Source organism: Ambystoma mexicanum, chromosome 5q, assembly GCF_040938575.1.
Source record: "Ambystoma mexicanum isolate Mex_15411 chromosome 5q, UKY_AmexF1_1, whole genome shotgun sequence".
NCBI classification, from domain to species: Eukaryota; Metazoa; Chordata; class Amphibia; order Caudata; family Ambystomatidae; genus Ambystoma; species Ambystoma mexicanum.
The window spans coordinates 990,989,073-991,016,405 of NC_090933.1; the positions used below are offsets into that span (position 1 = coordinate 990,989,073).

The 27,333-nt window shown below is 45.8% G+C and overlaps 1 protein-coding gene across 2 annotated transcripts in view; it reads left to right on the plus strand.

Annotated features, from left to right (window-relative positions):
• ENY2 (ENY2 transcription and export complex 2 subunit) overlaps window positions 1-27,333 on the plus strand; it is an 86,316-nt gene that overhangs the window by 31,403 nt on the left and 27,580 nt on the right. The gene's annotated exons all lie outside the window — the stretch shown is intronic.

Below are 27,333 nucleotides of genomic sequence, written 5' to 3' on the forward strand. Positions count from 1 at the left end.
GGCTGCCGTGCGCTCTACAAATTTAAAAATAAAAAAACCTACATTCGCACCACAGCCTACATCTGCACCACGCTCTTATCTGTTCCACGCTCTCATCCGCTCCAAGCCCTCATTCATTTTGCGCTCTCGTCCGCTGTACCCACTCGTCCGCTGTACCCGCTTTGTTCATTCATCCTGTCCATGTCACTTGTCGTACGCACTTTATCCGTTCCATTCTCTCCATCTGTCCCAGGCGCTACACCCCTCTCATGTACTTGCATCGTCTATTCTGTACTTTCCATTTATGCCATGCACTCATACATTCCATGCCATCTGTGTACTCATCAGTCTCCTGTATTCATCTTTCCATCCTCTTCTCTTTATTCTTTTTGTCCATTTTGTTCCTTTCGTCCATTGCAATCATTACATCCATTTCATTAATTTCAACCGCATTACTGTTTTCGTACGATTTATTCTTTTTATCCACTTCACTTCTTTGATCTACTTTACTCATTCTATTCTGTTTGTCCTTTTAGTTTACATTAGCGGTTATTAGTTGTTGATTTCTTGCTTGGATCTTGATATTATATTGTTATTTGTCTTATTGTTATTTAAGATCTAGTAGTTTGGGTTAGTTGAATTGTTGATAACCGCTTTATTCCTCAAGGCCAACATTGATCCTCTTGTCCATTGCATTTATTTTGTCCATTTTGTTAATTTCAGCCACTTTACTGCTCTCATACAGCGTATTCTTTTTATCTACTTCGCAGGTTTGATCCTTTTTATTCATTCTATTTTGTTTGTCCTTTTTATCTAACCTGTAGAGGTTAATTAGTTTTCGAATTGTCGCTTGGATCATGATGCTGCGTTGCTATTTATGATCTAGTATTTGGTAAAGTCATTGAGATGCTGTTATTCAGTTTGAGATAGTTTGAGAGTACAGGATCGGTTTTAGGAGAAGAGCCAAGTTTTCAACAATTTGCAGAAAGACATGAGGTCTTCAGTGAGGCGGATGTGGGGTGGGAGTGTGTTCCACAGTGTGGGGGCCAAGGCTGAGAATGATGATCCGCCTAACCTGACTGAGTTTGTTTTAGGTATGACTAGGAGGCCGGCTGAGCTTGATCTTAGAGTACGTGGAGGGTGATAGGGTTTTAGTTTCTCTTGAAGATATTGAGGTCCGGTTTTATGCAGTGCATGGTCAATAGCCTCATATATTTAGACAACAAATTCTTGATACATGCCCTCAGAGCAGCAACTACTCTATGTTCTTCCATAATGGGCCCTAACTGTAGGGGGCATAAATCCATAAATTCAGACTGGCTGGAGCCTTCCCAGTGACTGTATGTTGTGGGTACACCCTGTGAGTGGGACCTGGGTGAATAGAGTGTGTGACCAATATGCACTTCTTGTTGTGGATGTCTGTTTTGTAGTATGCGATAAAATGACTGAGACAGCCCTGCCCGAAACTGGTATGAATGCAGTGTGTAGTGTTGAATGGCTGGGTACTTGTCCCAATACACATTCCCTGTTGTGCATGTCTGAGTGGGAGGAGAATGGCCTGAATGCACTGTATGCCTGATTGGCTGGCTGACTGCTGAAGGCCCTTTTTGAGTGATTGGTTGCCTTAGTGTGACCCAGCAGAATGAATAAAAGATCAACTAGCATATCTGGGGCCTCTCACTGCTAGAATCCGTTCAGAAACTGGAGTTGAAACTGAAGCTGAATCTCGAAGCCGAGCCTGAAGTAGAAGGTTGACTGCTGTCTCCCTTCATTGAAATACAAAAGCCGTCGAGACTGATCCAAGAGAGGACCTGGTTAGGCGCCCTCTTCCTGTGCTCGGAGGGACCATCCAGCACTGCTAACCTTTGCCGAAGCGTACTGGAAGTCGGACCCTCGACAGGCTGCCGACCGGAGACAGGGACCACCGAGGAGAACGAAGATACGCACCAGACATTCCGTCCACTGCAGTTGACCAGGGTTCGCAAGTTTGCTGTAACAGCTGGAGGCCCATTGAAGCCGTGTTGCTTAGAAGCGGGGACTGCTTGACGCCGTACCATTGATGACCAGAGCCACAACGCTCCTTTGCCTTTTGATTCACGGACGCGCTCATCCACACTTCCGCCCGCCTTATCCCGCCGGAGAAGGCCAGGCCGTCGACGCGCCGAGGAGCATCCCCCGGTGGGTTTCCCGTCACCCAAAGACCGTAGAGATGCTGGACGACTCAACGCCCTTGCTGGGCCACAGTTCAATATATGGACTGGGCTTGTGGTATATCTTTATTTTACAGGTTGCCCAGGTGGGGGGATCTCCACACAGAACTGTGTCTAGGATAAAACGCTTTGTGGCAGGATCAGTAAGTAATAACATTGAGGGCTTGATTAAGATAAATCATACAAACATTATCCCCGCTCTGACATATGGCCTCGAGCTACTATAGGAGACCCATGTGGGTTGGTTGTATAGATTCAAGGGGAACTATTAAAATCAATATTAAAGGTACCGAATGCTATGCCAGTAGAGGTCCTGCGACTCGAATTGGGCATTAATTCCCTCTATGCTCACTGGCTGCTCAAGAGAAGTATGTTTTATTGCGCACTTAGGTTGAGTCCTTCAGATGTCAAAAAGCTCATAGATAAGGTGGCAGCAAGATTAACAATAAAACCTGTAAACCCCTTCTTAGTTTATGAAATGCAGCCCATGTTCACTGTGACAGTATCTCCGCTCTAAAACACCCCAAATTATTTAAATCTGCTTAAGAAGACCAGTTGGGAGTGGCATAAAGCTGATTCCATTCAGAAACTAAGTACAAAAAGGCGATATGAGGAATACACGCAGCTGGCTGCTTTTCCAATCGATGAGCCACGCTCTTATCTCCCCTAGTTATTTATTCGTTTTTTTGTTAAGCACGCAGCAGCCCGGAGGCATTGTGGCGCTGGTTACAGACAGCTTACTTAGTTACAGAAGTGAAGAAAAACAGTCATATATGCAAACATGTACAGAATATACAAAGGGTCAGATGAAGGAGTTTTTTGCAGAAGGTGAGTAGTGAGTTTTCTGATCTGATGTCTGAGGACAGTGTTCCAGAGCTTGGAGGCCATGTAAGGGAAGCCTAATCCTCCCGCTTTGGCTCTATTGATGTGGGGAGTTTGTAAGAGATTGGTATAGAGTGTCCTGATGGGTTTGAGTGGGCTGGTTTGGACAAGGTTTGTACAAGATAAGAGGGTGCTGATAAGGAGAGGCATTTGTGAGTGAGGGTGAGGATTTTGAAGCTGATGTGTTTAACAGGGAGCCAGTTGGCTGCCTGTTTGGCCTGGGGAATGTGTTCCCTTTTGGGGAGGCATAATGCTGCTCTGAACGCATTATTTTGAGCAATTTGCAGTCTATTTAGATTTTATTTGAGGTGCCTGCTAGGAGTGCTTTACAGTAGTCCAGTTTGGCTCCAATAGTGGCTCTGGCAATTGCGAGGCAGTTGGGCTTGGATAGGTATGGTTTTACTGCGTTAATGAGTTTGGTAGTGTGTGCTGAGGTGGAGATAATGGCGCTAACCTGTCTGGTCATGGACAGGGTGGAGTCTAAGTAGACGCCAAGGGTCTTTACCGAGGAGGAGATAGGGATGATGGTGCTGTCTATGATGAAGTCAGAGTACAGGTTATCTAGTTTGGCGAGTGTAGTTTTTAGGCCTAGAATAATGATTTGGATCCTTTTTCCATTGATGCAGAGGCCATTTGCTGCCGTCCAAGCCTGGATGGTGGTGTATATTAAGTGAGTGCTTGGGAATCTCTGGTGTAGGAGCCTGTGAGTGGTAGGAGTGCTTAAGTATCATCACCGTAGTTCGTATACGCAATACCTAGGGCAACAAGCTTGTCGAAGAGAGGCTTTGTGAACAAGTTGTATAGAGTGGGTGCAGTGCATGAGCCCTGCAGGACTCCACAGTGGATGGTGGTGGGGGCTGAATGGGCTGTGTCTGAGAATACTTTCATTGCCCTAACCTCTAAGAAGGAGGTGATCCATTGCGCAGCTTCTATGGAGAAGTTGGCTGAGTGGGTGAGGTGTGATGTGAGTGTCTTATGGTCTACAAGATAGAAAGCCGCTGATAGGTCTAGGAGTAATAGGAGGGCTGGCTTCCCTTTAGCCATGATTTGGGTGATCTGATCTTTTTAGGTCTACCAGGGCTGTTTCCGTGCCATGACCTTTGCGAAACCCAGATTGTCTAGATCCAAGAATTAAGTGAGTTTCAATGAAGTGTTGGATTTGGTAGTGTGCCGCTTTATCCAAAATCTTGAGGAATGGCACAGTGGTTATGGTTCAGTAGTTGTTGGGCTGTGTGGGGTCGAGGGTGTGTTTATTACAAGGGGACATACCCATGCTTCTTTGAGGCTGGCAGGGATGATTCCGGTTCTGAAGGAGGCATGGCTGAATGCTGTTATAAGTGGGACTAGGAGGTCAGCGCAGTCCTTGATGAGTTTGGGGGGACAGATGTCTCCTTTACACATAGGTTTTAGGTTGTTGAGGATGTTGGTGACTTCTAATTAAGAGATATCTTTAAAGGTGAAGAGTGGTTTGGATTTAGTTGAAGGGGGAGAGTTTGAAGGGGGAGAGGGGTCAGATTGTGTGAGCCCGGGTGTGTGGACCAGGGCTTTGTGGTGACCCTTAATTTTGTTTCGGAGGAGCTCTATTTTGTTTAGCATGGCGGCTTGAATGGTAGAGCACCAAGCTTCGTCTTTGGTGATCTCATCTGCGATGTTGGGGGCAGGAGGGGGGATCAGTTCGTTGAAGATGGCAAAGATTTCTTTGGATTGCCATTTAGCATTGGTGATACGGACGTTGAAGGAGTTAGCTTTTGCTTGGGTAGTGGCATCTTTGTATTGTCGGGCGATTAGGTTGAAGTGGCTTTTAGTCTCTTTGCTCAGGTACGTAAGCCAGTTTTTTTTTTAGCTTCCCTTTTACGGGCGCGCAGGGCCTGTAGTTATCCGTGAACCATGAATTAGGGTGTAGGGTTTTTTTTAACCTTTTTTGCATTCGATTGGAGCTATAGCATTAATGGCTCTAGATAGAGTATCTTTGTAGATGGTCAGCTAGGGCGGTAGGGTCATTGGAGAAATTTGGGGGCTAGTGCTGGAGTGCTAAGGTTTGGACGAAGGCTGCCTTCATTGAGTTTTTTTGGAGCTTCTCACTAGTGTAGGGGGGCGGGGGTCATGATTTTGGGGTTAGAGGCGGTAGGTATGGTGAACTCCATGCAATTGTGGTCGGTCCAGGGTAGCGCTGAGTTGGTGATCATGGAAGTGTGGCAATAGTGGTCAGCGACCCAGTCGAGCGTGTGTGTGTGTGTGTGTGTGTGTGTGTGTGTGTGTGTGTCTCTCCAGCGACCCAGTCGAGCGTGCGGCCTTTGGGGGGGGGGGGGTGTGGATCCAGAGACATTTTGAGTGAATCCTAATTCTTTAGTTTCATTGCTAAGAGAGGTGGCAGCCTTGTCTTTAGGGTCGTTAAAACCGAGGTTAAGGCCAACGATAAGTAGGGTCTTTGTAGAGCCTTTGATGTTGTTGCTTAGTATATGATGGGGGTGGCCCTGGAAGTCCGATGGAGTGGCGGGGGGCCGATAAAGTATGTGAAGGTTGATGGTGCCTGTAGGGGACAGAGCAAGCTTGGCAGATAATGTCTGAGTTGCTATCCCAAGGGTGAATGATAAGTCTAAGGGAGAGTGCTTCTTTGGAGATGAGAGCTACACCGCCTCCTAAGCGAGCTGATCTATCTTGTCTGATGATAGTGTAACCTGGTGGGAGTGCCAATGCAATGGAAGGACCTGAGGCTTCATGAAGCCAAGTTTCAGTAATGGCTAATAGGTCAAGGTTAAGGCTTTCTATGAGATCATGGATTTCAAGGGCGTGTGCCAGGAGTGATCGGACGTGTAAGAGTGCGCATTTCAGGAGATGTGTAGGTATAGTGTTGGACTTGGAGCTGGTGAGTGGGCTGGGTGCTTCTGTGGTGGTGGGTGTAGGTGCATGTGGTGGTAGTGATGGTGTGCAGTTGGCAGCATGTGTACAAATATTGTGTGAGGTGCTAATGTGGGTGGAGCGTAATCCTAGGCGTTGATTACGGAGTGCAGTAGATGTGGGGTGGCAGCTGTCTAGTGGTTGGGTGTGCGTTCTGAGCCTGGAGCATATGAGGTGGAGTGAGCAAGGGGAAGCAGTGGGAGGGTGTTGGGATGTCCGTGTGGGAGTGCAAGTGAGGGCTGGTGTGCTTTGACGTGGTAGTGAGAGCATGCTGTTGGGGTGTGTGCGAGTAGGTGGGATAGAGAGTGGATAGTGTAAGTGCAAGGGCGGCTATTGTGGTGATGGTATATGGGAGGGGGCTAGAGAGCTTGTGCAAGATCCTGTAGCAGCCTTTGGGCAGCATTTCAGGAGCCGGGTTGGCGGGGCTAGTACATAACAATGGCTATTTCAGTATTAAAATGGCAGTCAAAAGTCACAGTAGGCTGGTGCGAACTCATGGGGAAGGGTGTACAGGAGAACCGACAGCATACACATGTGTACATGGCGAATGCAACGGGCAGGTTAACAGGCCCACATATGTGTATTAGGGGCGAACCCCAAGGCGTGTGTGTGGACACTTGCAGACATAGGGTCAGGGGGTGAATGTCATAGGTGATCAGAGTGAAGGGTTCCGTGTAGGGCTAGTAAATACCTGTAGCGTGTCCGTACTGCATGAAAGATAGTCCAGTGGCGATGGCGGCCCTGCAGCCACGGACAGGCACAGACAGGCTCTGTGCCTTATAGTAGGTGCCTTTGGGGAGGTGCCGGCTTGCGCCTTCCGGCGGGGCCGTGCATGTAAGAGGCACTGGAGCACCAATGAGGCGCAGGGAACTGTTGCCTAGGAACAGACATCGGGAACGGCGGCCATCTTCTGGAACGCCATGTGGTTTTCAGAGAATAAAATATGAAAACTATGTGGATTGCACAATTTAGGCATCGGATGCAGTGCGTGAAGCTGTAGAAGTTGATCCTTCATGTGCTGATTGCGGGATCCAAGGTGGATGGTAGCGGGTGCAGCTTCAAGCAGGCATGAGTACCGCGTGCTGGAACAGCTGATGGTCAGCTGGTGGCTGTATGAGACGGCAGCGACGGGGCTCCTGCCCTAGGCCCTGAGAGATTTTGCCATCTCTGTTTAAGCATATTACCTACATATAATTATACGGAGAGTTGGTGGAGTGTCCAATATGAAGAAGGACTCTGCTGCCTGTGCCATGCACATGTGGAAACCAGCCAACCTATCCTGACCCAATGCAGTGTTTTGGAATGGAGTATCATAAGGCCTATTCTGCTCTTGTGACAAAATCTGATGGTAAACACACTGACCAGTTTTGGAGCACGTTATACAGAGCAAACTCGTTGGGTATAACTGGTGCAGGGTACTATGTCTGGTGTGAGGCTTTTGGTGGACGATTATCGTGTCAGCCAGTAACATACATGGGATTAAGTAAGGAAGGTCAATATGGAATATATATTTTATATTATTGATTAGAAAAGCCCATTTGGGCCAGAAATCGAGCAATGGACACTCCAGAAGAACTAAAAACAGTGTTTTCTTTAATGATTGTAGTGTATAACTGTTTGTTGTATTGTTTTTATAAATCTGTTTAAGGTTTATTTTAACCAAATACACAATAAAAAAATAATGCCATTCCTTCACCAAGGGGGGCGACTGATAGTTGTGTGTGGCTAGCAGCTTTAAAGTGAAAGTTTGCACACAGTCGAGTGTATCCAGTAAAATCTATTTGCAACTGGCTATCTGTAATTTCAACAAGAATCAGCAACACTTGTATAGCGAAAAAGAGTGAAGAAGTGTTCAACAACATTAAAGGTAACTAACTACGTTTTTACCACTTAGAGTTTTAAATGTATTCAAGTTATTCCATAGGAAGCAGTGGGCTTAATGTGGTAGTTGGTGCTTTAGTAAGTGACACTTTTAGGAATATTTCAAAAGTAGGTTTCCTACAAAGGAAGGAATCCACTACCAACCCTGTATGTCTAGATAGACCCCAAACAGGATTCCTATGCTAAGGTTCCACCTGCAAAGGAAGCTGCAGGAAAGGAACCTACGCCCAATGTAAGCGAATGGCCACCAGGGAGACTTCAAAACCTGTATGCAAACTAGCCCTGTGAACCCAGATCAGAACGGGCAACAACCCGAGGGTAACCAATTCTTCTTGCCGTAGGTTGTGGTCTTGCGGGTCACAGGTGCATTGGACAGCTTTTTTTGGTGGTTTTGGTCGCTTGTTAGCGACCTCACGGTTCTAGAAATCACCAGAATGGACTCTTAATGACGATGAAGAGCTTCTGCTGCTGATTCCACAGAATTGAAGGACCCAATACATTCCACAGAAGAGACAAGCAGATGGGGCGACCTCCTTCCACACAGGACCTGCAGACACAGAAACCTACAGCTCCCTTGTGCATTTAAATTGGTCTTGGTGCAGTATATCGCACGGCGAGGATGGTGGACTTGTCAGGAAGTGGCCAATGTGGACTTCTGGTGCGCTTGACAGTCTCTGCAGGCGTTGTTTAGATGCTGCAAGGTTCTTTGAGCCCCCTGAAGCAGCACTGCTGCAGGTTGTGTTCTGCAGGCTTCTGTGGCCTCTCGGACATCTCAACGTTGGGTGATTTGAACAACTCTATGGGCCATAGCCCATATTCCGTCATCGCGTTGAACTGAATTCCATAGGAAAGGGCGTGCCAGGCAGATGGAGTGGTCGCAGTAGATAATTTTGGCTGAAGGGAAGTGCTGCTGTGTTTGCTGACCTAACTGGCCTGTTTGGTAGATCATCTTATCTCTATTTAGATTTTTAGATGGGGGTGGGGGAGAGTGCAGACCCCCCCCCCCCCCGAGTACTTCACTCTACAGCCACGGCACAAACCCCATCAAACTGCATCCTCAGAATTTCGTAGTAGTCTGTGGTATATGGGGACATTTGCATCCCTATTTTGCTGATCCATATGGATGTATTCTGAAGTTGATCCTCGCATAGCAAAAAGACCATGCCTAGCCCTGTGATTTGGTCATCTCAAATCTCCTTCAAACCATTCTGGTGGTCTACCTGCTGCAAAGCTAACTATGGATACCTAGAAGATGCATACTGTATTTGGTCCAGGTCCCTCCTAATGTATAGGGTGACACACCTGTCCTTTGGCTTGACACCACATGCCTTCATATATGTAAAAAGAGTTTGCAAACATCCAGGCACAGCCACTGTGAAAATGGTGTCACCATACCTAACACATCCTCCATGTAACCATCTAGTTACTGTTTGATGGCAATTTACAGGTATAGGAACATTAACGTGTGGGTTAGCCATTCTAGTGTCACTTAGCCAGACATCTTGAAGGTTTTTTCCTTAAAAAGAATTCTCTGCTCTTCACTAGAGTATGTTTTTAAGACTTTTAAAAGAAATGTTGTATTGCCAGGCCTGCAGCAACCCCCTTAGCCCGTCTTCATTAACTAAGTAGGGAGAATATATTTGGGTGTAAGATTGTTGTTGAAGTGGTTGGGTCCCTCCTTGGTCACCAAATGTGATTCTTGTCACCTCTACCCCACAGAGCCTTTTCCCCCACCCCGAAGGGAGTGTGCTAGACCCTCTCCCTCCACCCCATTAGTAGTGCTTGTGGTAGGAATAGAGGTAGAGGAAAGCATGCACATGTCGCTATGCACCAATGGAAATAGTGGGCAATAACCCTCACTTGTCCACACAGGACTGATTTACTAATGTCATGTAATTTATTGAGGGTCTACCGTTAAAACCCTATCAACCCATTCCTTATCAAAAAATGCACCATAGATCAGTAAGACAATACAAATTACTTTAGAGATGCCCCACAGTTGATACACATGCACAAATGCTCATGAATGTATTCTCAATAACAAACACTAAATGAATGATCTTGCACACTTCTGGAAAAGTGTTTCCTTTTATTAAAGAAATAGTAGGATTTCGGAATTGAAGGGAGCTGGGAGCTATTTAGCTCCTGCTTCTAGCACAGTAGAGCCTGGTTAACTTGAAACCAACAGCTACCTGGAGCTACCTTTTGGCTCCTACGACCAAATGGTGCTTTCCAAATATGTAAATGTGACATTTACTTGGGGTAATTGAGAATTAGAACACATCTAATATACATTTAAACACAAGGGTTCATACAAAATGGACTAAAGGTTAAATGAGCATCTCTGGTAGCTCCTGGTTCCCCTGCCTACAGGGTGATGCCTGACACCCTGGAGCTGCTTTTAGCTCCTGCTCATCAAATCTCAATTTCGAACACTGAATCAGTAATAATAAAGCATTGCCATTTTTATTGTAACTACACATAACCCTCTCAATATGGAAAAGGTTATAAATGAACACACTGCTGTCATTTTTCTTTTTTTTAAATATATTTTATTAGCATTTCTTACATACGTTTACAATATAACAGCCCCCAACCCCTCCCTCCTGCACCCTCCCTAAAACCTCCACATTCCCTCTTTCCCCTTCCTTCCCATTTTAACTTATCATTCTTTAATGCTGAATGTATTGCCGACTTGAATACATCTGTTTTCATAATAGGTCAGGCAATGCCTACTATGCGCAGTGTTTGTGGACAGTACATCACATAGTCCTGATGTAAGAAATCCAACACTTTACGCCATTCCCTGGAGAATGCATTGTGATCCCCGTGTATTGAGTAGGTTAATCACACCAGTGCCAAAACGTTCAACACTTTGATAAACCATTCCGAGACGTGCAGGGGTTCCTTCTTTTTCCATTGTTGTGCAATAACTAGCAAGGCCGCCAGTTGAATTATGCCTTCTGTGTAGATTTCGGTTTCTGTCTAAAGTCCTCTTCCAACTGCGATTTTGAGCTTTGCAGGGGAAACATGGTCATATGCTTATTTACAACGTCCCAATAGTTAGTCAACACTGGGCAACTCAACCATACATGTTTCCATTGTCCATCCCCTTCATAGTCCTGCCAACAGTGAACAGATCGTGATCATTTCATTTGAGCCAGTCGAGCTGGAGTTTAGTGCCATTGCACCATTATTTTATATCAAAATTCTCTAATTTGTAATCTAGTAAATATGGGATTTTTCAGATAATTACAATTCTAGCTTGTATTGTGTAAACGGTTTAACCTCCTCCCCTGAAACATATCTCTAAGCTTTAAACACCCTGCCCATTTCCATTCCGTTGTCCATTTGTGCTTCATGACGGCTATATCCATACCTCCTCTGTAACGCCAGTTATGCAATGCATGTATGTTGGGAGGTCAGTCCTTTTTCCGAGAGCCTCAGAATTTCCTGAAGTCTGGGTCACCCACAGCTTGTTCCATCTGAATCCAGCTTTTCTCGGACTCCCCCATAGACCATTCCTTAATTACCCTTAGCTGCACTATAGTATTTTAAGAAATCTGGAGCCCCCTCCCCCTGCACCGTCGCTCCGTTGGAAGCATTAGTGTGCTTAGTGCGACTCTCTGGGTTTTGATCTGCCAAATGAATGTAGATGCTGCTTTATGTATTTTGTGGAAGAAGGACCTGGGTACCCTGACCGGAAGTGCTTGAAAAAGATGTAGTGCTTTGGGAAGGGTCACCATTTTTACCGAATTAATTCTTCCCAGCTCTGAGATAGTAAGTGGGTCCCACTGTTTTAGCTGTTCTACTATCGTCTTTAACAATGGGGGGAAAGTTAGCTGTTTATACATTTTTTTTTATTGTAGGAGTGATTACCACCCCAAGTAGTTTAATGCCGTCTGTGCCCACCCCAATTGTGTTCTAGCTTAAATATCATTAATTTCTTCGTTGACAGGGATACGTTTAAAATCTGATTGTCACGTTGATCCTTAGTCTGCCACCTTACCAAAGGTCTCCAGTTCATGGGTTGCAATTTGCAATGAGGGAGCTGGGTCTGTGACTAAAAGCAACATGTGGCGTATGCCATGATTTTGTAAGGAATATCGCCAAATTGTAGCCCCTTTTTATTTTCTGTGACTATCGGAATTTTGTCAAAAAATGAGTGCATACAACAGTGGTGACAATGGAAACCCTTGTTTGGTTCCCCATTGTTTTTATTTTCTTATTTTGTTATTAATTTAGTTGAGTAAACTCAACCTTTCAATAGAAAACAATGCATGATAAAATACTACTTTATACATGTTCCACAAAGTTTCTATCAAAATCTTAAAATTATTCTAAAGTATGATTACAATTCATATAATGATTTCCTTCTTTAAACTATGTAATCAATTAAAAATCAATCTAGCTTAGTTCTTATAAAGGTTCACATTAGCCTCTTGACTGCCAACTAAATTATCGTAGTGTCATCTAAAGTGCATACTTGTGTTCTCTAGACAACATTTTCATTCATGAAGCTGGATTGGTTTGTTAAAACTCGGCTAATCTAATTAGAGGTTCTTTAGAAAGTTTACAATAGCCAATCTCAGATATTCGTTCGCCATTATATAAACTGTTCCACAATATTTCCGATATGACACTTCGGCACTCATCGAAGAAATTATAGAAAAACCTCTTTCTAGCCTCTTCGAGTGTGGGACAAGCAGCTAACAAGTGTTTAATAATTTGTTTCAGGCTGTTCTGGTCTCAAACAAAATCTACAGATTGCATCTTTAGTGATTATTTTGCGTGTTGCTAGCACATCTTTGGAATGCCATAAATTGAGCTGAAATCTCATGAATAGGTCTCTGTACTTTAATGCTGGACATTTGACTAAATATGTTTCAGGCGTTTGCAGTTTCTCAGACAGGGACTTGTACTCTTGTAAAAGATGACGTTTTTAGACATTCTTCCCTGCTAGTGATCCGATCAGACTGTCATACTTTTACTTTGGCCCTAGTTGGGTTAGATATTGGGATATCATCAGATATATCAGCCAGAGACACAAACTCTCGAGTCTTTGCTCTCCACACTCTCATCATTGTATGTGTTGTAACATTTTTATATGTTGATATTCAGTAAAGGGTCAGATTGGCAAGGCATTATGCATTTTCTATGAAGGATGCACATTTTCCACATGTACTTGCTATATGAGGACAGTAATCCTAGTTCATATCTCAAGATGAACAGACACACTTTTAGGAAGCTTCAGGACTTTTTTTCCAAAAGAAGCCTTCAATCTGTAGCCATAATTTTTACTGGTGCCAAGTTCGAGATTTTGCACCGTAGATAATGGGGACAACATTTTGCTTATAAAATGTAAGCAGCAGAAGTAAAGAAAATTTGCCATATTTCGCATGCAAAATGCTCGCCTGAGCAGCCGGCGTCCTTTTTTTAAAAAATTTTTATTTTATATCTCAACAAGATATGGTTGATCAGATACATGGTTATTGCTATTAAGCCGCAAGTACTTAAATTCATCTATGATTTCCAAAGGTTTCTTTTGGAGTAGCCATCTGATGTTTTCTTTTGATAACCTACCCGGTTGCACTTAGCATTATTTTAGACTTTGTGGGAAAATTGACTAACTATAAATTCGACAATTTATTTGCAGAGTTGTTGTGATAAAAGCAGCTGCAATCAATCCCCTGGGAGTTTTAGCCATCCAAACGAAATCATCTGCGTTGAATAGCCAGGGGATTGCATGGGAGCCTAGTTTAGGGGAATCGGAAACAATGGCAGAAAAAAAGTGCTTCATATCAGAGATAAAAAAATTGAAAAGTATTGATGCTAGGAGACAACCCTGCTTGAGCCCTCTGAAACTCGGTATAGGGGCTGATAGCTTGCCATCTAGGAACAATTGTATCTGAATAGTTATATCGGAATGAAACTGCGATATCCAATATTGTAGATGAGTCAGGCAAGCTGCTTTAGCTAGCGTGATCTGGAGTAGTTCCTGTGAGATCGGATCAAACACTCTTTGAAAATCTATGAACGCCAGATAAACTGGTTGCTTCGTTTCCCATTGGTGCGATTCTAATGGCATAAAGTGTATGCAGATTGACCGATGTCCTAGGCCCGGCACAAAACCCGTCTGAAAGAGATCTTGGCGATTCTCAGTTAGTACCCACTGATTAACCTCTTTAAGAATTAAGTGAGCGAAAACCTTACCCAGCACATCCAAAAGAGCAACAGGCCTATATTTCTCAGGCCGCTGGCGGTCTCCCTTTTTATATATGGGTACGATGATAGATTTGCACCATGATGGAGGAATTTGGCATGTGTGAATCACCTGTGAACAAAAAAAGATTTGGGCCCATGCTTCCAAATATAGTTCGAGCTTTGCATTTGAGAGGCCGTCAGGGCCCAGAGTCTTAGATGTGCTGAGTTTAGATATATGTGAAAGACAAAATCCTCTACACTGAACTGAATATCAATATGTCCCGTATGGTATGTTCGGGTAGAGGTGTAGCAGCATATAGAGTGCCATAGTAATGAGCCCATACTTCTTCTGGCAATGCATTTATTTGCATAGGTATTAGTGTGATGTTAGTGGTTTTGTTCAATAAGCCCCATCTTAACGCCACGCTTTTAGAATCTAAGTCCTGAAGTATATGTTGTGTGTTGGCTTGAGTCCTCAACACTTTCCTGGCTTTTATCCAGTTTTTCATATTTGGATTTTTATTTCTTCAGCCCATTTATCTTGGTTTCAAGCGGTAGGGTGCTTAAGGTACGCTTCTCGGATCTATAGAAAGTTTTCATATTATGTAGCTCCTGATCATATGTATGCAGATTTCTGCTCCGAGATTTTGAAAGGTCACGACCTAGGTAATTTAAAAGTCTGCAAAGCTGCTACATAAAAGCCGTCCAAGTAAATCTACTCCAGATGAAGTAAATCGGATGGGTATTTCAACTGTAATTTCAGTTTTTGTAGTAACTCTGGGGTCCATCTAAAACTATTTCTACTGTTCGAAATGGCAAGTGCCTGAGAGTAGGATTGTGAAGTGTCTGGTGTAATCGAAGCAGGCCATGACCATAAAAGAGATCACTATAGTTCTGAATCACAACCTGGAATCTATCAATTATAGCAAACAAGTTGCGGTGAACATAAATATAATCGGTGAGAGGTGTTTGACTACCTCTCTGCCATGTGCAATGCGGTGGAATGTCATCAGGCATAGAGCCATTGACCATTACAAGTTTTCTGTTTTCCATAAGGGAAGCCCAACGCCTTGCCACTTTGGATAATTTGACACCAGATATCGGCAGGCACTTGATATTAAGATAGCCTGCACTGATCATATAATTTACGGACAAGTTAGTAGCCATGTGATCTAATAAGAATTCAAAATCATCATGGCTACATGATTCCAATAGATGTTTATAGATGCAACGGTCAAGGAAGCTGACTTAATTCAAACCAACTGTAAAAACGTATTGGGCGATGTCCAATGTAGAATTCGTAGACCTGAAGCGACTCCTACCGCAACCAAAAGTCCAGCCATTGGTCTGAGCTGGTATCAAAGATCAGGTATAATTGTCCCACACAGGTAGACTCTCCAGCCAGATTTCCTGTAGGGATACAATATCTTAACAGTTCAAGGGATTGAGAATTGTCGCTGTAAGATGCTTATGGCCTCTGGTATTCCACAAGACAAGCCTCCACTTCAGGGTCGTATTTCCCCAGGATTGTTAATTCGAAAAACGTTTGTGTTGACCAAGAAGCAATTGGTTCTACCAAACGCACATCTTGGAACGAGCCCTGTAAGCAGGTTGCCTTTTAAGGGTGCTATTGACCAATGGTTATTGGAATGGTCTTCTGTTGTCAGGTTTTTCGGCGTGTCACATGTATACATTAATTGTTGGGAGAGTGTAAAGCCCAAATTAAAGAGGTCTTCACGCGCCTGTCAGATTTATATTCCTCAACTCCTGATGATATCCAAAGCTTGACAACTGATGCATCATGCTCCCTTTATAAACTCAACCTGCACAATATCATTGGAGCATAGATCTTGAAGCAACTGGACATCTCCCAATATATTTAATACTCTAGTCCTGTTTAAGTCATATATTGGGAAAACGCCACCTCCTACACTGCAATATCAAATTATGGCGAGCATTAGGATTGCAGCTCCCGTTTTTCTCCTTGTGGCCGCTAGTTCTATTAGCTCGCAAGGGATTCGGGAGAGGTTTCTGGTCTTCGGCATTTGCAATTAATTTTGTAAAGCGGCTAGGTCCAATTGGCTTTCTACTTTGATCTCCAGTAGATTCGATGTCTTTATGACCATAGCTCCTATCCGAGCGGGCTACAAAAAGCGCAATTGATTTTGCTGTCTCGTCTTTCTTCCAGAGTGCTAAATTTATTATTTTTATTTTGCAGGGCAATATTCAATGGCATAGAGTCCTTCATTATATTGGCATGAATCACCAAAGTTTGTAATGAGGTTTTAGTATTTTGTGCAATTTCAACCTCATTAAGCAGATTATCTAATGGTTTGTATGCAACACCTGACAAAGGTCTGGTTGGCGCCGGGATATTTGTGTATCTGTTGTGCAGTTTTTTTGTTGCGTGCTAGGTTAGCATACTTTTTGGACACTGCTAAGCCAGCTACTTGTACACTGTTCTTGGGGTGTACTCTGTTCGTGGGGTTCGTAAGGGAGTGTATACAAAAAACGAGAATTGGACTTGGATTGAGCAGCTGACAGTTTAATATTCTTTCTTTTCTTAGATGAGCAAACAGGAGTCACTGCCTTACTTTTTTTCTGTTTAGAAAATATAGTAAATGCTGGCTTTGCATTTGAATTTGGAAGAGGTACTGCGCTTTCTGACAACAGTCATTTTTAAACTGCCTAACAATTGTTGCGTTATCTTTCTTTGAAGCAGTATGAGTTTTCTCATATTTGGAGCACTAAGTGTTGCGCCTTTCATGTCGTCTGTGAGGTTTAGGCGTGTTACCAATGCCTGTATTATCACACGGTTGCTGGTACGTCCCTTCACCCATCGGTACACCAACTATGCACGATATGAGTTCGGGAGAGCTCAAGATGTTCATTGTCGTATCAGCATCAGTTTTGCCGTTTGATTTAGCAATTGTCTTTACAAGTTTCTCATATAGTTTGGCCAATGTAAATAGGGCCGTATTCATGCCTTTAGAGTATAATTTCTGCAAAGGAGCGTGAGTTTGCAGCTAGCAGATCCGAGATAGGCAGGCACTGCCTTTCTCGGCGCGGGTTGGGTGAATGAAATCGACAAAGCCGACGATTTGTGTGCTGAGTTTGAGAACATGGCATTACCGGACTATTCATTACCTCCACGTCCACTCTTCCTCGTCCCAGTCCTTACTTCATGAGGCCCCTGCCTCCGACACAGGACCTTCTTCTATTTCTTTAAATTCCTATAACTCCTCCCTCACATCCATTTCACGCAGTTGGACTTTTTCTTCCCGGTGCGGGGCACTGGGGAGCACCGCTTGCTGGCCCCCTTTGGGGGGCTGTGTGGCGGGGCCCTCGGCTCCCTCAGGTGCGGCGCTGCTCTTGGGCCACCTGTGGGGCTTGGGGTCACAGTTGAGCGGGATTGCCTTGCCCGGTTCTTTGCTGGGCTCCGGACCGCAGCGTGAGCATTGTGTCCCGGGTCCTGCACGGCTCGGGGGGAGGTAAGGAGAGGGGAGGACTGGGCTTGATGTTTTTCCCCTCTCCGCCTGTTTTTGGCCATCTTGATTCAACAGGCCTTTTCCTCGTGCTCTGTGTACACATCTTTATTGGAAATGATGGAAAGCACTTGGCAGTATGGGCTAGCCTTCCCTTTTGTTGTGTGGCCCCTCTGCTTCTTGTCGTGGGTTGACAGTGGCAGAGAGTCTTTGAAAGTGCGGGGGCTCTGTTCTGTCGCAGGCATGTCAAATATCACCCGCTCCTCAGACACACACAGCTCAGGATGTACCGGATGATAGCGGCATTCTCTGGGGGAAGGTAAGGAGTGGGGAGGACTGGGCTTGATGTTTTTCCCCTCCCCTCCCCTCCTGTTTTGGCCATCTTGATTCAGCAGGCCTTTTCCTCGTGCTCTGTGTACACATCTTTATTGGAAATTATGGCAAGCACTTGGCAGTATGGGATAAGTCTTCCCTTTTGTTGTGAGGCCTCTCTGCTTCTTGTCGTGGGGTGACTGTGGCAGAGAGTCTTTGAAAGTAAGGGGCTCTGTTCTGTCGCAGGCATGTCACATACCATCCGCTCCTCAGGCACACGCAGCCCAGGATGCACCGGATGATGGCTGCATTCTTTGCATGCAGCCTGTGAAAACGGCGCAGATTTGGGCACGTCTGCAAGCGGCCAAAAGGGTACCGGCTTGGCATAGTCTACAATACGGGTTCGAGTCTCTACGGTGCTGACTCGGCCCTTCATCTTTCCTAGACCGACGCATTGGAACGATTTAGAGCTTTGGGCTACCAGCTACTGGATACAGGTCTCAAGCCACCTCTCAGTCATGTGGCGAGATAATGGTGTTTTTGGGTCTGTGCTAGCTATGGACGCAGACTCCTTGTCCTGTCCTCTTCCTCTGAACTTCACGAGGGAAGGTCAAAGGAGATGATTTTCTTTTCCCTTGTCCGGCATGAAATTATAGAAAATGAATCATGGAAGTAATGGCCGTTCACAGGGTTCCCAGTGTTTCTTCTTTTAGGGCCTAGGTCCTCCGGTGCCGACGTGTTGCTTTCACGCCTCCTCTCAGACTTGTGGGAAGTTATATGGCACATGGTGGCACATGTCTGTGCCTAGAGGGGGTCTCAGGGCCCCTGGTGCAAGTGGAGGGGGATGTCACTTCAGTGGGTTTTTCCAGTGTAGGCATACCCCAGGTGGGGGGGGTTGCCTTTGTCTGCTATCCGGGATGGATTGCTTTGCCCCGCTTTGTGACAGTACTCTTACTCTGCCTTTTTTGACACCAGCCTGGTGGCTCCTCTGTCGGCTGGGGGGGGGGCATGGTCTCCTGGACTTCTGGGCTGTCCTGTCCTGTATCTTCCTTTTGATAAGTAGGATCTTTTTGTGGGCTGACAAGCATGATGTTATATTGTGTCACAGGCATGCTTCAACGTCCTGTGATTTTCCTCTGGCGCAAGTGCAGTGACTTGCGGTTTTCCCTGGCTCCTCGTCTCTATCTTCTCGGAGGTGCATGGGACCGGTGGGGTTCAGCTTCCTGGGTAATGGGCTCCTTCCGGAGGGGGGTATCAGTTGCCCTTCCTGTCTCCTCCTGTCCAGGTTTGCATGGTTGGGACTTTGGTACCCAGCTCACGGTCCAAGTAGTTGGCCATGGGATCCGTTCTCTCCGAACGGTTGTTGTGGGTTACCGTCTTGTCCGTTCCTCTCCCTGTTTAGGGTCAAGTTTTCTACTTGCGGGTGTTCCTGGTCCCTATGCCTTCTAGGATGTGTCACCTGCTTATGGGTCTCAAGACCCTGCACTGCTTGTCTGGACGTCTGGGGAGAGCGTACTCTGGATGTTGTGCAGGGGGGGGGGGCGCCTGCTGGCTGGTCTGGGCTGGGTTCTCAGAAGGCAGTATGTCTCGACTCGCCTGTTGCTGAAGTTACAGGGCACGTGGCGTCTTGCGTGTTTTCCAGTTCCTTGAGCCCGTCTTCGGTTACATCCCCTGGTGTCTTATACTCTCTCCCACTGGCTCCCGACGTCTCAGCTTTCGTAGTTTGTTTTCAGTGCCCCCAGCGCTGCGAGTCTCCCTGCTATGGTGGCGGGGGGTTTCATGTCTACATAGTCCTTCCTCCTGTGGCCTCTCTTATTACCGACGCTAGCAGAAAGGGTCTACATTGGGGGTCCTCTCAGCTCAAGGGTTGTGAGATCTGGGGAGAGCCGGTGATCATCCAATTGGCAAGAGTTGTGCCATTGTCCAGGCTCTAGTGTACTACGAGGAGTTGCTGGAAGGTCGCCGGTTTTGATCCAATTGGACAATACGACGGCCTTGGCATATGTCAACTGAAAAAGGGGTTCCGTCTGCTCCTTGAATGCTCTGGCAGCGCTGATGGGCACCTGGGAGGAATCTCATTTGGTGTCTCTGGTGGCCTCACGTATCAGAAGGGTGGACAATGTTCAAGCGGATCTTCTCAGACGCCGGTTTTCACTCCTCTGCGGAACTGGTCCTGTTGGCCCAGGTCTTTGCGGTGACCTGTGTCAGATTGGGGTCCCCGGTTCTAGACCTGTTTGCATTCCTGGCCTCAGCAGAAGTTCCCCTCTTCTGCTTTCGGTTTCAGGCTGGGGGGATTGGGGGATGGACGCCCTCTTTGTGCTGTGGCCTTGGGGTTTTTCCTTTATGCCTTCCCACCTATTCCCCTTCTGCCCCGGGTGGTTTGGCGCATCAGTGTCCAGGGTGTCTGTGTTGTTGTTAGCTCAGTTGTGGTCCCGACGGAGTTGGCTCCCCTCTCTGTTGGAGCTTCGGTCCTAGGAACCTGGGCTGGTTCTGAGGTGGCCGTGTCCCCTTCAAGGGGGTATACGGTTGGAATTCCACTGGATTTAATGGGCAGTGTGGCTATTTTTCAGTCTAGGTTGATATCTCAGGGGTTCTCCTGTAGTTGAATACATAAGGGATGCTCTTAGACCCTCCACTCTGAAGGTGTTCGGCAGGCATTGGCATTGGAGCCATTTCCGAGACTGGTATGGCTGGTCTGAGATCCCTCCTCTGCGTTCTGGCCTCTCCACTATCCTTCGATTCCTCCAGAAGGGCTTTTGACAGGGGCTGGCAGTTTTTTTTTTTGTTTTTTTTCCAGGCTTCGCTCTCAGTGGGCCTCCATGAAATTCCTTTTGGGGCGATGGTCACTTGAATGGGGAGGTGTTGGTGGGGGAAGTTGCTCCAGGGTTTTTCTTCTTCCCGTCCTTGTGCTGATAAAGGGCTTCCCCCTTGGGATCTCCCTCTTGTATTACAGTTCCTTCAAGGGCCTCCTTTTGAGCCCTTTTTCCGAGATTGATATCAAACATCTTACACTGAAATCTGCTTTCTTATTGCCCTCGCTTCTGCCCGTAGGCTAGGGGAGATTGGGGCTCTCTTATGTCACCCTCCTTTCCTGAGGGTGCTGCCAGAATCGGTGGTGCTGAGGTGTGGTCAGAAGTTCCTCCCTTAAGTTGTATCTCGGTTTTCACACCTCTCAGGATCTGGTTCTCCCTGACTTCTTTCATGATCCGAGAATGCATAAGGAGGTGGCTTGGCTTAACATTCTGTCCGGCGGGACGTGTTGGAGTATTTGGCTAGGTTTGCTTTTTTCCACCAATCTGATAGTCTTCTGATTGCTTGTGGTCCGGCTGGGGCTGGGCATAACGCATCTGGGGTTTCCATTTTCCGGTGGTTCCGGGTTGTGATCTCCAGGGCCTATGAGGCTTCTGGCCTGCCTGTGCCTGTGCACGGTCAGGGGCGGTCCGCCAGGGGTTTGGCGGCTTCCTGGGCCCACTCGAGGGGGTGGGGGGGTGGGGTGGTTGGTTCCTTCGTGGTTGCAGTTTTGTCTGTGGGTATGTGAATTAAGAGTTATTGTGGGTGTTTTTGCTGCACTGTTTCTAGCTCTGTCTCATTGGGACCTTTTCCCCGTTGCTGCTTTGGTATACCTCATGAAGTAAGTACTGGGACGAGGAAGAGTGGACATGGAGGTAATGCTCTGATTACTTACCGGTAATCTTCATTACTCCTAGTCCTACTCTTCCTCGTCACAGTACGACCACCCTCCTCATCCTCCCTGCGCAAAAAGGTCCCATGCTCCGGCTTGGTAATATGAAACTGAGTGAAATGGATGTGGGGGAGGAGTTATAGGAATTTAAAGAAATAGGTCCTGTGTCATGAGGCCGGTGCCTCATGAAGTACTGTGACGAGGAAGAGTATGACTAGGAGTAATGAAGATTACCGGCAAGTAATCCGAGCATTATTGGCAATCATTCCCACCGAAGGCTGAGTACTACAGATATCGGTGACTTTAACATAGATTGTGATAATGCCAGAGTATTATGAAATTGAACTACGGTGTTAGCGTGTTCTATTGCCATCAGCGCGCGTGTGTTAAGGCCCTCCTGCTCCGTCTCTAAGAGAAAACCTGCAGCCAGCAGGGAGTCAGGTGGGTTACAAAAGTTAATTACTGGGACCGTGGTAAACATGCTTTCAGGTTCACCTTCCTTCCAAAGTTCATTTGTCATTGACAGTAATCGAATAGTCTCTCGCAGTTGGGCTCTGAGTTGATACATCGGAACAATATTTTCAAATGTTATTATTCAAAGACCTCTCTCTCGCCCGGTTAACCGAGCCAGCACTTCGAGTTAAATTCAAGGTGTGCATTGTACGTTTCGTAGTATTTTTAGTTTCTATTAGTAATTTTGTTAGATCGTTTGCTGGTGGCATTGGTGACATTAAAATTAATGTGTACAGCGCGGACATGCACTCGTCAAGATTGTGTTTATAAACAAATCAAAAGCGCCCAATTACACACATGATTCGGCCCTTCCAGCTCACCAACAAACAGCAATTAGGAAGCACTACATGAATGCACGCGTGCCTGTGCTTTTTAGGTGGTTGTGGGTAAAGTGGGCGGGGCCCATGGTTTCCTAACTGAAAATGAATATATCTCAATGGATAAGTACAATGAGTAGCTAAGTAAAGTCCTGTATCACTCAATGTTTCAAGGATAGCGGCAAGTCAATATTGGTAATCCCACCAGCAAAGGTATTCTTCAGAACGTGGATGTGAGGAAGCGGCACGACCCAGCCAAACTCAGCAAAACAGCATTTAGGAAGCACTTTGTGAATATGCGGTTCCCTGTTTTACATAGATGGGAGGAGAAATATGGCCATTTGATAGGCGTGCGCCAGAATTGTTAGAATTAGTTTTAATCATATGTATACATCTTGGGCCGAATCCAATCTTGCTTAGGATTTAAAAAAAAAGGAATGGCCACTCTACTCTATCGAAAGACCTTTCTGCATCTATAGATACTAAGACTGCTGGGGTCTGTTTCTTTTCCACCTTTTCCAGGACATGGCATACTCTTCTGATGGTTTCATGCGTTTGCCTATGTTTTATAAAAACCAGTTTGATCTGGATGGATAAGGAAGGGCATAAACTCTTCCTTATCGATTGGCCAAAACTTTGTAGATTGCAATTAGTTCAATCTTTCCCAGGTTTCGGGAAGATAATTATTTCGCTTCATCCATAGAAGGGGAGATTTGCCCTGTGTCTATAACGGAATTATATAATGAGTCAACGTCGGAACCAGCAAGCTACTGAAGGGTTTATAGAGCCTAGCTGGAATACCATCTGGACCAGGTGACTTGTTCAAAGGGAGATCGCAAGTGACACTGAGTACCTCATCTTGGGTGATGGGTGCTTCCAATATTTGATCATCTGTCGGCGATAGTTGAGGAAGAGTGACCGGCGCTAAATATTCTTCTTGTGATTGTGCATCTGGGATCTGATTGATATAGAGTAGAAGAGATGTAATTGGTAGAGATAATCGGTAATTTCAGAAGTGAGCTTGCCTGAGGGCAGTTTGATCTGCTGAATTATCCTTGAGGCCGCCTTCTGGCGAAGTTTAGCTAAAAGAGGGTCTGTCTTATTGGCTTTGATAGAATATTTTTATTTCAAGAAAAGGAGTGCTTTTTTTGCTTTCTTAGTGGTATACAAATTAAAATTTTCCTACAGCGGCTCGATACTCATTCTGCACCTGTGGGCCCGACTCCATTTTCTTAGGATTTGTGCCACTTCCCTCTCCAATTCTAATTCAAACATTTTAGACTCCTCTTGTCTATTAGCCTCCGCCACTATGAGTGACCCTCTTAGTGTAACCTTAAACGCGTCCCATATGGTATTAATTGAGGTTTCCCCCTCTTGAGTTAATGCGGAAAAAACACTTATTTGGCTTGCCATGACCTCTTTTAACCACCTGGTCGTGTAGTAATGATGGCGGGAATCTCCATGACCAAAGTTTATTTGACATTTTTGGAATCTTAAAATTCACCTTAATTGGGGCATGACCCGAAAGGGTAATTGTAAGTCTTCATCTCTGAAATTAGAACCAGGAGTGGAGTAGAAATCCATAAAAAATCTTTATGGGGGAATGATCCATGTACCTGCGAATAGAATGTGTATCCCGTTTCTGCCCCCTTCTTAGTTAGCCATGTCTCTACTAAGGACAAGTCTACAAATTTCCTCCTCAGGGCTATCGAAGGGGAGCGTGTGACATTTAGTTATTTTGCAGTGATCGCGATCTGTATCCCAGGCTATATTGAAGCCCCCCATTATTAACCATTCTCTCTCCATAAAGGATTCTAATTGCACAGTTATGTTTTTCAAAACGCCTTCTTGGCCAGTGTTTGGAGCATATATTGAGGCTACCGTCCTCTTCATGGCCAACACCTTTAATAATGCAAATGCAAATCTACCCTCTTTATGGTGTTTAATGCGGACAACTTGGATCCCCAGGCCTTGCTTTATTGCTATTAGCACACCAACCACTTTATGGTCTGCTGTTGCCTGTAATAATATCGGATATTGCTGTAGACAGAGTTTGCCCTTATCCGCCTTTCTTATGTGGGTTTCTTGGAGTGACATCAAGTCAGGGTGGTGATGCCTCAAGAGATGTTCCACTTTCGTGCACTTCTGTGGGGTATTAAGACCCCTCACATTCCACGATAAACATTCGAACTTTGTTCTGTGTACTTTTTAAGCCTTACGCATGATACATTCCAGCATAATCCAGTCACGAGTACTGCATGAGTCATCAACAAAATGGGAATGCCCCCCACCCTTCACTGTTTGTTCCCCCCCAATCTGAACAACGGCTTTAATAACTTTAACAATCCCCCCCTCCCTAAAACTGTCCCCTGGTGTGAAGCACAGTACCTATTGTATCCCAGGGCCTTTCCCCCCAGCTGTGACTCGCCCTTCTTCCCAGGGCTGGGTGCAAAGAGTCCTAACTCTCCAATCTGCTACCTGAACAGAAAAGAGTCCAAGATGTCTCAAACCGTTCGGTCTGTGTATCTTAGTTTAATTTGACCAAGTTTGCTTCGCTGCATTTATCAATGGACCTGGATGGTTGATTAAATGTTTTGAGGTGGGCACCTTAGTAGAGTTCTGTCTTTTGTTTATGGGCCTCTGCAAGACCTCTTTTGTCGATTCATGGAAACCCATTAGACCTGCCTTTGTATTCGTCGTCTTTTTCGCCTGACCTCCATCTGGGGAATCGCCTTGAGTGTCCTCTTCGATATGTAATAACACCATACCCGATTCCCTCGTAGCAGTCATTTGTTTGCCATCAAGGTTGAAAGTTAATCCGAAGCGAAGTCCACCTGTATCTGATTCCTCGCATTTGAAGGGTCTGTACCACCATGTACATGTCTCTACGCTTTAGTAGGATCAGTCTGGATAGATATTGGTAAAGTTGAATCTCTGTACTGTTATGCATTATTGTGGCTGCCGTTCTTGCCTCTCCCAATATTTTGTTCTTTTTGTGGGTAGCATGTGCTTGCAGCCAGTACATTGCGAGGCAGAGTACCTGGTTCTGTGATCCTGGGACCTATTCTATTAGTTTCCAAATTCTTGGAAGCTTTTCAAGAAATCGTCCTCGGATGCTGCCATGTCTTGCGTTCCATGTTGCGTTTCATGCTGTCCTTGTTGTTTTGGTGTAGCTTTAGTCCCATTCAGGCTTTTCCTTGTTGCCCATAGAGCGTCCAGAGATTTAGGTTGTTTTTGCAAGGAATCTGGTTGTCCCGTTTGATTAAGTTTCTTCCTAGTGCCAGACATGGGGCTATTGTTGTGCAGATTGGATATGTCAGTTTCTATGAGGAGGAGGGGGGGGGGGGGGGGGCAACCTTTTCAATCGTTGTTTAAATTGGCTTTGTGTGACCACCGCAGGTCGAGCTGCAAAATCTCTGTATGGGAAGTGCCGAGATGGCTAACCAGACTTATGTCTGTGAGTAAGTTGGGAGCATTTTTGCAAAGCCCCGGAGACTCTCTCAAACTGGCCCACAGGTGGAGGCGACAAAGGGCTAAGCAACAAACTTGAGTTTATGACCTTGGAGCTTTATGATTGGGAGCCTTCGATTGCGGTAGGCTCCTTCCCGCCACCTATCTTGCTCCGTCCCTCCCGAGTCTTTTCCTCTCTCTGCACTTAATCTGATGTTTGTTGCCGGTTCTGTTAGGTTTTCCCTGGGTTACTGTGTTTTCGGCAAGAGTTTACCGGATCTTCATCGCACCCTTCTACTTTCAAGTGCGGTGAAATCATTGGTGTAAAGGCTCTAGCTATGTTGCTCTATGGTGCTGAGAGTTTTGGAGCATACCCTGATCTTCTGGGGGGGCACAGAGGATTTCTGTTTTCTGCTGTTCAGAAACACTGCCCCTCTCCCGACACCCGGACCAAATATTTTGATGATACTCTGAAATGCTTGAAATCAGCTGTAGTCCACAACCATATTGCGGCTTATCCAGCTCCCTGCTGCAAGTGGTATTTCCACTGAGTCTTGCCTCCAAGCAAACCATGTGGCCAGTTCCTGGCTTCGTGTAGTTGTCCCTCGGTGATCAAAGCTTCTCCTCAGCCACCTGCCCGGCTCCCTGCTACTGATGGACTGCCTTCTCCCGATCGGGGCCTCTCATCTGTAAGTCCCCAAGTCACTCATCCCTGGTGGGGGGGCCTTCGGCCCACAGCAACCCCAGCTAGTTTTATCGCGAGGACCCGGAACTGGGATTTTTCTGAGGGGGTTTGGGTCTTGAAGCCTCCGCTGGAGGCCGTCCAGCAATCCAGAGAATCGGGGCGGGGCCCCCTTGCAGTGCTTTCGGGGTGCTGTGGCAGTCCGTCGTTTCCCTACGTGAATAGGATGGGGGCCACAGCAAGTCCTATCCCAGTTTGAGATCAACTAATGGGAAAAGCCAGGTCTCCCTCCTTTAACTTGGCCGTAAACCTCAGACGGAGCGAGCCACTGCTTGCCCTTCCTAAACGGCAGCCATCTTGGAACCTGTTTGCTGCTGTCATTTTCTAGCCTATATCTCTACTCCAAATGAGTAAACCATCTCAAAAACATAATGGCTCATTAATGGCATGTGCCTGCTCAACTCTCTCTTAACCACCTCGTGAAATGAACTGCCTTCCCAATACCTCTCCTCTTTCCCACTGTGATATTAAAATGGTTAAAACTGCCCTACTCTCTGCAGTCTCCTGTGAATAGTAGTGAGAATGGAGCTGAATGCTTGGGTCTGGAGGAAGTCTCCTTGTCTGTACAAGCCAGAAATCCCAAAAACCCAAAGTGCAATTCAATGGTAAAAAATGCCTACAAATCAGTTGTGGTCTCTTAATGGCAGTAATGCGCCTTTAAAGAGATTTGGTGTCAATTGAATATGACCATGCTGCAAACATATGTCCATGGCTATTGAGCTGATAGGTAGGAGTGCCTCCCTATACAGCTCAGAGTAGTTCTTGCAAAAAGAAAAGG